Source organism: Solanum verrucosum, unplaced genomic scaffold (assembly GCF_900185275.1).
Source record: "Solanum verrucosum unplaced genomic scaffold, falcon-dt-bn FXZP01000152.1, whole genome shotgun sequence".
In the NCBI taxonomy this organism is placed as follows: Eukaryota; Viridiplantae; Streptophyta; class Magnoliopsida; order Solanales; family Solanaceae; genus Solanum; species Solanum verrucosum.
Window position 1 is genome coordinate 466,358 of NW_026020179.1, and position 12,839 is coordinate 479,196.

Below are 12,839 nucleotides of genomic sequence, written 5' to 3' on the forward strand. Positions count from 1 at the left end.
ATAACATCATTTTTATGACTGCCTAAAAGAGAGAAACAATGAACTATATAACATATTATGTACATAAAATCCTTGTACAACTTGCTCTGCACTTTGCTCAAGCACAGGTTCTTCAAATTTTATTTTTTTTATCTGTAAAGGAAAAGTTTACATTAGTTTAGTAGAATAAAATTTTGGATGCAATAGTTCAAAGGAATTGATAAAGAAAAAAGTTTATAAATTATACCAGCATGTGCCAATAACATGACAGCAACAAGTCACCAACAAACTTAGGAGGGCCATTTTAAGCACTGCCAAAGAACAAAAATGAAACCAACTGAGTACTGACATATGATACAATTTGCTTCACATAGCAGAAGTCATTAAAACGGTGTCAAATTGATTTCAGATATCAACTTAATGAGACAATAGAAAGCAAATACAAAATCTATAGTTTCTCACATAGGGGTTCTGGGGGGTTACATGAAACATAGTTAATCCCAGGAGTTTATCCACAGTGATCATAGAACTGAAATATAGATAAATAATAAGCAATAAGTAACTGTAAAAGAAAATTTAGTAATCACCTAATGATTTAGCGGTTTCCAAAGGAGGTCAAAATCAATAATAATAACGATCTGACAAACATATACAACTCATTAATTATCAACATCTTCTGCATATGGCACATTGGTATATTGCCTAAATGGTAGCTGGTGGATCTGTTACAAGGTATGACACTACTGGTTTAGAAAGAACCTAATGAAACACGAAGAGTCAGTCAACTAAAGAAACTACAAAAAACAATTGAAAAAATTTATGATAGTTTCAGCAGTACAGTTGGGCAGCTACAAGAACCTAACTTCTACTCAAACGACTTTTATTGAGTATAATACATTTTTACACCTTATATTACAAAACATATGTTCAATTAGTTCTATGCCGAGGAACTTCTATTTAAAAAAATCATAAACATTTTACTTTGTTGCACAAATAGTGCTAAAGCATAAGTACCTTCATCTATGTGTTGGTCACAAAGAAAGTTTCTGATAGAATGTTTTTTGAGACTTCCACCTTCACTGGGAGTCACAGAATGTGAAAAAGAAGGTATCTCGGTCATTTGATGCATTCTATGGTTTACCTGGAGAAGTTTCCTTCGTGAATTCTTTCTTATGTTCCTGTCTGCGGGTCCCTTGATGCATCATGTGATTGAACGAGAGGAAATCCCTCAATGACTTCTTTCTTCTACTCCCAATCATCATCAATATTTTCTTTCGAATCAACAAGCAACGGGATACATAAGTAATATTTTATATTCAAAACTGGACCCATAATTAAAAACCAAAAATATATTATAAGTGCAACTACTTTGGGGTCTAATTAAAAAAATTACACAAGTGTCCATGCTATGTTCCCCAATCCAAATACCTAGAAAACAAGGATTTTCCATCAGTTATTGGCACAAAATAAGCATTTGCGGACACTAAATCTATCCAAATAAAGCCCTAAATGAGTCCAAATCGTGGACTCATCAACACCCCGAACTTAAAATTTTGCTTGTCCTCAAGTAAAACTCAATTTCAGCAGTTCAAAAAGGATGTCTCAAACAGTGCTACAAAAGACTCAATCATGAATGGACACAAAAAGACTCAACTTACTCATGCAGGGATCAATTGTGCACTCAAAGATTCAAGTTGTGACTCACCATTATCAAAGATTCTCAAGCTCACAACACTTGCTTCAAATGCAATTTCAAGCTCAACAAAGGTACTCAAATGTCCTCACACAAAGAATGATTCCATATTTACATACAATGGTTCAACAACTTATAGCTCCAGAATCACAATCAACACTCACACTCAAAAAGATAAACACAATGGATGACTTCACCCATAGGTTTGCCCTTATTTTCCAACCAAAAATTATTTCAGCTCACTCAAGATTAAAAAGGTCTTTTCAAGGCTTGTAACGGGGCTGAGTGCAAATGTATGGTCATTTAGGCTCAATGGTTGTAATCCTTATGAAATGTAGTATGAAAAAATCTTTCTTCCCTTTTCTTCATCATTTTTCACTCATGTTCAAAAGTCACTCCATTATTCACTTTCCATGGACTGTTGGACACCCCATTTCTTTTTGCATTTTCACAACTTTATTCCACAACATTTTCATTATTATTTTTTTCATTTTTTCTCTTCTTTTCTTTTTGTTTTTTTTTTGTACGGAAGGGGCTCCATGTTTTCTCAAAACCATGGGTCAAAGGGGACTTCTTTGCATTTCTTGATTTACCTTCTCTTTTCAACACACCCCCAACTTAGGCTTTTGGCGTAAGTTGGCTATTCAAAGAAACCACAAATCATGAGGATTATGGGTAATGGATAAAGAAAGGTCACAATTTCATCAAGTTTCTTCCAAGAAAAGGTTAAGGATCAAAAGGTGTTCAGGCAAAGTTCACACACTCACAAGGTAGGCCACAAAAGAGGTATAATATCAAATTGTTTCACACTCTTCAAAGTTGCCTAAGATCATCTCAAGAGCTTGCATAACGTAGTCAACCGGACCAACGGGGAAAATTCTAGGTGTCATCACACATGGTTCACGGTAAGCTCATCACTCAAGGTATTGACACCAAAATCAAACAAGACTCCACAATTTTGCTAGTTTGCAACGTTCATCACAAGAGACTCATTCGATAACCGACTAGTCACAAAGAGATGCAAAAAGTTCACATATTGTCTATGCAACTTCATTTGGCCTCATCGTAGCCGCACATTCAATTTTGTTTTATTATGAGCACTATTAAAGTCATCGGTATTTATCAAGACCGATACTCAAATTTGCAAGAGAACAACCACATTCAAACACAAACAAGAGGTGGCACAATATTTTTTGGAATGGTCCCAAAAATCTTTTATAATTAAAACAAGGAGCCACAATCTCAATCATCCACAAAAATAGTCACAATTAATAGCTCAAAAACCCAATATATAGACAGAACAATAGTCACAAAAGGTGGGCCTCATCCCACCACAAAACAAAAGCTATTTGTCCTCAAATGCAAACAATAAAATATCTAAAAGTCAACAAAAATAAGACAGAGAGAGAGGTAAAATGAATCTTGTCTACACAGTCGCTCCATCTGTCGGGGCATTAGTGCACGGTGTAGTGCTCTGATCTCGGGCATCAGTGCCCAGAGTCACAACCACAGTATCACCAGCTCCACTCGGGCTTGCCTTGGATGTCTCTGTCAGCAATGTCTGGATCATCGACTGTACAATCGTCTCCTCTAGATCTGGCAGGTCTCCATAAATGCTCTCCTCCCTCACATCAATCTACTCCTCATCGGTCTCCACCTCTGACTCATTAGCTGGTATGTCATCCATTTGTACAACTCTGGTGGTAGTCAAAGGAATCTCAGATTTAGCAGAAGCATTCTCTATCTCAGCTGCTTCAAATAAGGTGGTGAAGTGTATAGATTTGAGATAGTCCACATCCTTCCTCAGATTTGCCACCTCGGCTCTCAAAGCTATCACCTCCGAAGACTCCCCCTGTCTACTCTCACAAGTCGTGACTCTCGCAGTCAAATCATCAACAAAATCCCAGAGGGGGGTCAGAGCAGCTAAAATAACAGCCTCTATCATCCATGGCACAACATCCTCCAATCTAGTAGCCTTCACATCAGCCGAATGGGCTAAGTGCCCCATCTTCAGGATCATAACCTGAGTAATTTTGGTGGGTTGGGAAGAGGTAAAAGCACCCGAAGACTGTGAAGAAGAAGTAGGAGCAGAAATACATGAAGGCCCGGAGGCCAAAGTAGGCAAAGATGCCTCTGCAGGTATCGAATCAATGTCCACCTTCGGGGGTGTATCCACCGAAGCTTCTCTCCTCTTGTCGACCTCCTCTCATGTGTACTCGGCCTCAATATGCCGGATGTCAGTAGAGGAAGAAGGGGTAACCTTAATATCTCTCATATCATACCGGGACACTCTAGCAAGCCGACATAACTCTGTGATCAAGACTGGGAATGGCAAGGAGGTCTGACTCTGCTTGGCCCTCATGTCCATCTCTTGTTCTATGAGGAGTCCCAGGTTGATGCTCTTCCGGGATATGTTCGACCCAAGGCAAGCCGCCTTAGGGTGGCGTAGAATGGACTCGTTCTGGGAGGGCATGATGGTGCTGCTAATGAAGACAAACCAGAACTGAGCCGCAATACTCAAATCCCTCTTCTCTATGGGGATCCCTACCTCGATCCACCTCGAGGTGGTATCAGATATCAATGGATCAAGCCATCCCTTACAATCATCCAAGGACTGAGTATTAGGCAAGCCCTCATATGCCACTATAGCTCCTAGACCCCTACCAAGTATGGTATTAATATACTCGCTACTGCACCCAACTTCCTTACCCCGGACCATGACCGACTCAACAGGTCTGAACTCACTGGCCTTCTTCTTGCTCTTAGGTACCAAATCACCATATATTGAGTAAAATTCCCAGACCCATGTAGGAATGTACGGGCCTCGAGCCTGGTGAACTGCTCAAATCGGTGGAAATTGAGGGTATCCCTCACCCCAGAGTATCTTCTCTTAAGGCCCTCTATAGATAACAACTTCTCCTCGAGGATAGTCCGCAATCCATCAGCTTTTAGTCTTTTGAGAAGTCTGGGATGAGGGATTACTGGTGGCACTGGAGCTATAAAGGGTGCCGGAGCTGACACTGAATCTGCTGGGATGGAAGCTGAAGGGACTTTATCTGAGTCAGGGCGAGATCTAGCACAGATCTCAGCCCGCTAGAACTGTAAGGGCTGGTCATCCTCAGGCTCAGATAATGCAGCCCGGGAGTCAGCAGACATTTTTTCCCTGTCAGAGGTGTGCTCCGGAATTTCAGATACAGGCCTCTTGCCTTTGCCCTTGCCTCCCGTTGGAGGCCTTGTTCTTCCATTTTTAGGAGGATTTGCTCCCCCTTCATTTATCATAATACCCCGTGCACTTTTGCGGGGTGGCATGTCGATGTTTGTCCTTCCCATATCTTCAAAACATCAGGAGAAGTTAGAAGTGATACAAGCAAAAGCACAAAAGAAAAGATTGCAGAAAGACTCGTCGAACCAGTCAGCGAGTCGCCGAATCTTTTTGGCACAAAAATTCCCAGAAAAATGGCATGTCGGCGATAGGATGGGCCTTTTGGTGAATCGCCGACAGCATTCGATGAGCATGGATTAGCCCGCCGAAATTAACAGTGCTTTTAGGGATTAGGGGCGCAGACAAATGGCGATTAAGAAGATCTTTCAGCAAATCACTGAGTACACTCGGCGAACTCAGGCATCTCGCCGAAAGTTACAGAACCTTTTTTCAAGATTAAGCAAGAAATTAAAGGCGATAATGGGTGATTCAGAGAACCGCTGAGTGGTTCAGCAAGCTCGACCCAGCTCACCAAACGACCCAACGTGCCTATTTTCAACCCAACTTCCCAAATTCAACCACGCAGCCCCCGAAAACAAAATCAAAACATGCACTCTTACAATTAAGCTAAGACCCATACACCCATTCCCCCGGGATACTCAGACTTCTCTCGATTTGGTCGAATTTGGCCATTTGATGACTTTTGCCCTTAAGAATGACGCCAACCGCTCCATCATTGGGCAAATTACATCATTTAGCACAAATGTGGGTTACTTAGACTTCACCCGACTAGACCCAACAACATGCAAGAACAACCCCATAATTTTAATGAATTTTAAAACACAAAAAACTCAAGAATTGAACAATATAGGCATTCTAGGAACGATATTCAAATTAACAAAGGCACACACATACACAATTACGATCAGAGAGGCACAACACACATCACTAAGACAAGATTAATTGCAAATGAGTGAAAAATGCTAAAAATGAATTTGGGGTTCGAAAAACCAACCTTAGATGCCGAATAAATACTTTGAAATGCTAGGCAGCAAAGAAATCCAACTTCGAACACAAATTCAATGACTAAAATATGATAACAATGCAAAAATATGGAATACAATATTGCGGGTGTGAGTTTGGTAAGTTCAAAAGTGAGGGAAAGTGAAAGAGTTTGAGAGTTTAAACCTTTGGCCTTTAAAAACCGTCCAGTTCTCGCCCATTCGGCGACATTAGTATTGCTTGCCGACCCACTCGGCGACACGCCGAGTGGGTACTTACCTCGCCGAGTTTTACAGGACCTCCAGTTAATGTGGGGGTCCAAACAACGGACTAGGTCATGATCGCCAACCCGATTGGTGATTCGCCAAGTAGCTCCTGGGCTCGTCGAGTTTTACAGACTCGAATTTAAAAATGTCTTGAGTCCAACGACGATCAAAGTCAGGCTCGCTGACCTCTTCGGTGAGTCACCGACTGGACTTTTACTCGCTAATCTTCTCTTTTCAAACACATTCTGCACTTCAATCTGCAAAATCAACACGCGTTTATTTCTAAAACAAAAATAATGCGATAAACATTTGGGTTGCCTCCTAAGAAACATCGTAGTTAATGTCATGGCACGACGCAAGTCCCCACTTAAGTTCCATTAGTGGGGTTTGCCTCATTTTTGTAAGGTAGCCCCTCTTCTGGCTTTGGGTCGAGACAAGACAACACTTAGTCCATTTGGGACTCTAGTAGCTGAATGAACATGGAATGAGAGGTTGCCATTTGATTTAGCATCAAGATATTATCTCTTATCTCTTCCAACACTCTGTCATGTTCTTTGACTTTGTGTAGGATGAGTGTGAGGACCTCTTCAATTTGCCCACCCTCTTACTTCTTCGTCCTTCGACGCTCGTGAGGGGGGATGTACATGTCCTTCCTTTTGGACACTACCTCTAATTCCATGACTTTCTTGGCCAAGACATCCAGCTGAGTCAATAAGGTGGCCAATCCTTGGTCCTTCTCAGTTTCCTTGTTGGTCTTGGCCATGTGATCAAGGAGCTGGGTTGCTATTGCATAGGGTAGTCGTGAGAGACCCCCCAGAGATATTTGGTCAGCCACTTCTCTGTTTTCCAGACCAAAACCTTTATAGAAGTATTCCAATAGCATGTTATCTGAGATTCCATGAGCTGGGCACTGCAGCAATAGTGACTTAAATCTCAGCCATAACTCATGGATTGACTCACCCTCTATTTTCCTGAAACTTAGGATGTTATCCCTAAGAATCATCATTCTCAAATGAGAGAGGTACATTTGGTCATCATTGCTACAAGACATGCTCCTTTATTCTGCTCTAAACAAGCAACACGAAAAACAAAACTAAAAGTAAGTAGATTCAACTATACCTAACAAGAACAAAATTCAAATTAACTAAAGAATCTTAATCAATACCACTCATCGGCAACGACGCCATTTTGATTTCACATATCAGGACACTTCATCCATTACTAAGTGTCAATGATCGTTAGTCAGTAATATAACCTAACTAAATGAGTTGGGGTCGAATCCCACAGGGAGTGGTACGTGTTTGAGAATCAAGAGCAAAGTACGAATATGTTCAAGTCAATCATAGGAATAGATATTTACGAATAAAAACATAATTCAAATTAAGGGGTGACACAAGTGTCAAGAAAGGGGAGTTTTGTTTTAACTATCAGCTACAACAACAACAAATAACATGAATTAACAAGTAATGAGACAGGTTCTTGGGATGTGATTGGATTATAGGTTAAGGTAGACAAATGGGTAATTGCAATTGTTAGTAAATAGTTTTAAATCAGTGAATAAGCTAGACTTTAGTGGGGATAAACTTTCTCTCGAACAATTTACCCCGAATCAAGTTGGTTTCTCTCGAACACCAACAAGCAACAATTAAGAACAACCTACGCTTTAGTCCATTCACTCTCTCTCGCTAAATGTATGGAAAAGGATTTAGGATTCACTCTCTCAAGCTAAACCAATGACAACCCAATACCCACAAACCATCAATTCAGTAATCTTGGTTTTAAAACCTCTCTCTCGATGCCATCCCGATGACCTGCTTGACTGCCATTCACCTCTTATTCACTCATTGTTACCTCTATGTAGCCCAACCAACACTACACAATGCAGCCTAAGCCAACAAATTAACAAATCAAATCTCCAATCATAGAATTCTAAGTAACGCTACTCCCCGACAGGGAAGCCATTTTGATTAATGTTTCAAAGACACTTCATCCAATTCTAAGTGTCACCGATCGCTAGTCAATATAATAACAAAACTAAATGATTTAGGGTCGATCCCACAGAGAGTAGTTTTTCCTTCAAATTCAGTTATAGAAGTATAACAATAAACTCTTCAACTTAACACTTACTGCAAATTTTGGTTTAAACTTCAAATTTCATGTTATAATTATCAATCCAATTCAACACTTAACACGAAACGATCAAATAGTGAGGTAAGAATTGGGGAATCGACCAACCAATTATTGAATTCAACTTAGTGGATGAACATTGATGCTCACAATGGGATAAACTGTCGTGAGTAGGTAAAACTATATGTAAAGCAATTTTCTCTTAAACAATTACCTTATCTTAGTCAAATTCTCTCGAACTTCAACACTAGACGGAAGATGCCCAGCCTTCGTCCTCATCAAACCCACTCTCTCGAGCTAGATACAGAGGATAGATTCCATGTTTCACTCTCTCAAGCTGAAATCATGGAGACCCACTACTAAGGATAATGAATTTGCGACTTTGGTTCTGCACTTCTCTCTCGAGCAAGCATAAAACATTGAACTTGATACACTAATCATGCAAAATGACCTCTAAACATAGCAACAAATCAGACCCACTTCAAATTAACATCATTATTTGCAAATCAATGGCATCCACTTAGTAAAACTCAACAATTGATCACATAGTCAAAACCCCAAGAAGAGGGTTTTAGACAATTATAGTAAAAAAAGGAAAATCAACATCCATCATGTCTTCCATAGTTGGGTACAATTGAAAATTGAAAGTTAAAATCAACTAAGAATCTCCAAGAAAATCTTGCTAAAATCGCTAGGAAATTGCCTCTAGCAGTGGTCTTTTTCTCAATCTTTTGTTCCTCACATTTCAAATGCTTTCTCTCTCTAGCAAAAATCAATTTAAACAAATCTGAGGTATGACTGTTTAAGACCAATCGGTGAGGTAAGTCGGGCTTCGCCGACAGTTCGATGACTCGTCGATCGTCCTTTCTCCCCTTTATTTTTCACTTCTTCTTGGTCCAACTACTTTAATTTTAGGCGATCCAGATCGGGATCGCCGAATGATTCTGCAAGTCACCCTTTCTCCTTTTATCTCACCCATCAGCACTTGTTTGAATCTCCATCAACACTTTTGGCAACCTGGTAATCGCTTGTCGAATCAATCGGTGACACGCTGAATGGAACTGCTGCTCGCCGAAGTTACCCCCAGTTCAGCTCCAACATTCTGTAACTTTAGGCGGTAGAGTGGCAACTTGTAGATTCGCCGAGTCACATTGGCGATCACCAGCCCTTCATTTCTTTATTCCTTTAGCTCGCTTCGTTCCTTTTTGCACATTAGTGTCCATGCTTTGTTCCTAGATCCAAATACCTAGAAATTAAGGATTTTACATCAGTTATTGGCACAAAATAAGCATTTGAGAATTCTAAATCTATCCAAATAAAGCCCTAAATGAGTCCAAATTGCAAACTCATCCCCTTCCCAAGAGAATATTATAAGATGTGTCCATGTCCATTACTTGGAACACAATCATAAATTCCACCGGTCCAATTTTCATGGTTAACTTAATTTCACCAATAGTATCCCACCTTAAGCTGTCATAAGCTTGAACACACATTGTCGGGGCAAATTCTGTCAGGGTTAATTTTAAAGCTTTGGAGCATAAAGAGATGACATATTTCTACCCCTGATCCTCTATCTATCATGACTTTCTTTACATATTTCCCTTGATATTTCAATGTAAGATGCAAAGCTCTGTTATGTCCAGCTCCTTCTATGGGCAACTCATCATCAATGAAAGTGATGATGTTTGACTCAAAAATGCAGTTGGTCATTTTCTGTAACTAATTTATCTTGTATCATTTGATACATGTTCTTCATTCAGAATCTTAATCCACACATTATGATGTTCCTCTGAGTGTAAGAGTAGAGACAATAGTGAAATTTGTGTAGGGGTTTTCTTCAATTGTTCCACCACAGAGTAATTTGGAACCTTAATATTTTTTAGAAAATCTTCTGCTTCTTCCACAATAACTCCTTTCTTCAGCGGTAGATGGATATCTTGGGCCATCTTCCCTTTCCTTAACTCTTCTAGAGAATAACATCTTCTGGAGCGTGTCGGCCATCTTGCTTCATCCACTTCTTCAACAATCTCCTTTCCTTGGTAAAACACGACAATCTTAGTTTAGTTCCAAGGGACAACCTTTGGATCAGTTACATGGAGCTTCTGGACGAGCTTAACCAAGATAGGTTCTTTCAACTTTGCCTAGCAACTTTGGTCTTGTTGTGTTAATGAGAAGCCTTTTGATAAGTACAACATTGGCATACCCAATCGAACTTCAAGCCTCTTCGAAATTCCAGGGACACAAAACTTTGGTATCAAGAGTGACAGTTTCCACACTCAAAGATGTGATTGGTTCTAAACTCTTTAAAGACTCATCTTCCTAAGCAACTTTCCTGTTTTTCCAAGTATATTAAACTCTTGATCATCACAGATCATACCCACTAAATGAACATTATTTTAAGCCAGAAGTGGGTTATTAGTTACATTGGGAGTGTTTTTATCATCTCTCACAACGACCACTCCATGATCGATTAGCTTCTCTATTGCCCCCTTAAAGGTCCAAGAAATATCAGTGTTGTGTTCTGGGGCCCCTGAATGATACTCTCATCTTTCATTAGCTTGGAAACTTGGAGAATTTGGATTCACACTATGTGGTGGGATAGCTCAATCACTATTATCTTCCTTAACTTTTGAAAAAAAATGGAGTATGACTCTCCAAATGGAGTAAATTTCCTTTTCTATCCCTCCTCTTGAGCATAATTTTGGGTAAGAGGAGGGTTTTAAGGAACCTTATAGGGTATTCATTGTGAGTGAAGGTTTCCTTGAGTTGGGGCCCAAAAATGTGGGCGATTGGGAGGATACACGTATGGCTGAGCATTAAAGACTGTGTATGGAGATGAAGATAATGAATATTAAGGGACATAAGGGTAGTAATGTTGAGGATAACTAGATTGTCCCTGAATTGGTGGGCAAGGACAATCAGACTTCCTTGGAGCACCCCTTGTCCCTGACTCTAGAAAAGAAACTTCCTATTTCCTTTTATGATTTCCAAAACTGCCTGAACCACCTTGAATGGACTGTGTGGTAGCTTTGATTGCTTCCTAGCTCACAATCCATCCTGTTTTGAGACCGCTTTTGACCATTTCTTTAATCTTGATTGTTGTGTGAAATGGTCTTCCCATCGTGGCTTTTAGGTGGTGGAAGTAGTCAGTACTTTGAGCCTCTATGAAGATGTCAACCAACTCTTGTTCATCTAATGGTGGTTTGGCCTAGGCTGCTTGCTCTTTCCATTTAATAGCATATTCTCTAAAGCTTTCATTTGGCTTCTTTCTCATATTAGAGTGTGTATTGTGATCTGACATAATGTCGACATTGTATTGAAATTTCCTAACAAAATATTGAGCTATATCATCCCAGAGGTGCTAGTGGAAGATCTCTTGGTGTATGAACCATTATGAGGCAACACCAATCAAACTTTCACCAAAGTAAGCCATGCGTTGTTCCTCTTTACCCTATGCACCCCTTAGTTGATTGTAGTATCTCTTGAGGTGAGCTATGGGATCACCGTGCCCATCATACTTATCAAACTTAGGGGTTTTGAACAGGTGGAAGGTGGACATTTGGGAACATACACAAGTCTTTGAACACAACACTCTTGTGTCCTCCTAGCCCTTGCATACTTTTCATATGTTTCTCAATGTTTTTCATTTTTTTTTATCATTTCCTCTTGATCTGACCTTTGTGTGGGACTTTCAACATTGATAGAGGAATAAAAATTGATAGTGTTAGGTCCCCCGAATGTTATCTCAGATGTATATAACTGCTCTGGTTGGGCACTGAATTATCCCTTTTGAGTTGCTTTTTGCATCATTATTGGTTGTGAAAGAGTATAAACCAATGCAATTGTCGTGATAGTGGGATTATTCCTGGATAGCGTGCCTTGAGGACGTGTTGTTGATGGTCCGAACCAATAATTTTTTAAGGGACCATACCTTGGAAGGAAGAAAGTATAAGATATTGGGACTTGAGAAGATGAGGATCAAATACTTGTGATCTGAGGAAAGCCAGGAATGGACGTTGGTGGTTCTTGGCCATTGGCCCAGGCTTGACACAACTGTGCCATAACATTTCTCAGTGTCCTATTTTCTTTGATAGTGGCTGACTCTCTTGTCGTTAGATCAACTGGAGTATCCCCCTGATTCACCGCAGTTTCGATATTGGTTGTCATTGATGCTCTTACCTTAGACCTAGTAAAGTAAGGGTGTTCTGTCAGTTTATCACAAACCAACCACCGAAAGCTTACTAAATTAAAGAGAAATGAACAAACTTATTAGGGGTTAGACAATTTACACATCAATCACACATTTGTTAAGCACTTAACAACATGCGTTCAGAATTCCGTTGTCTCATCCCAACTTTGCTTTGTTCATTGTCTTCCCATTTTTCTTTTTCTTTTTTTCATAAAATAGTTTTGATCAAACACTTTGGAGGTTTCCTACCTATCATGTCAACACATGAATCAGATCATTACGTAGTTCAAAAATTTAGATTGTTTAATAAAATTAAATTAGAAAAGCAGAACAAACCCTTTCATTCATTTTTAATGTCTTGTAAAAGACTTTAAACAAAAC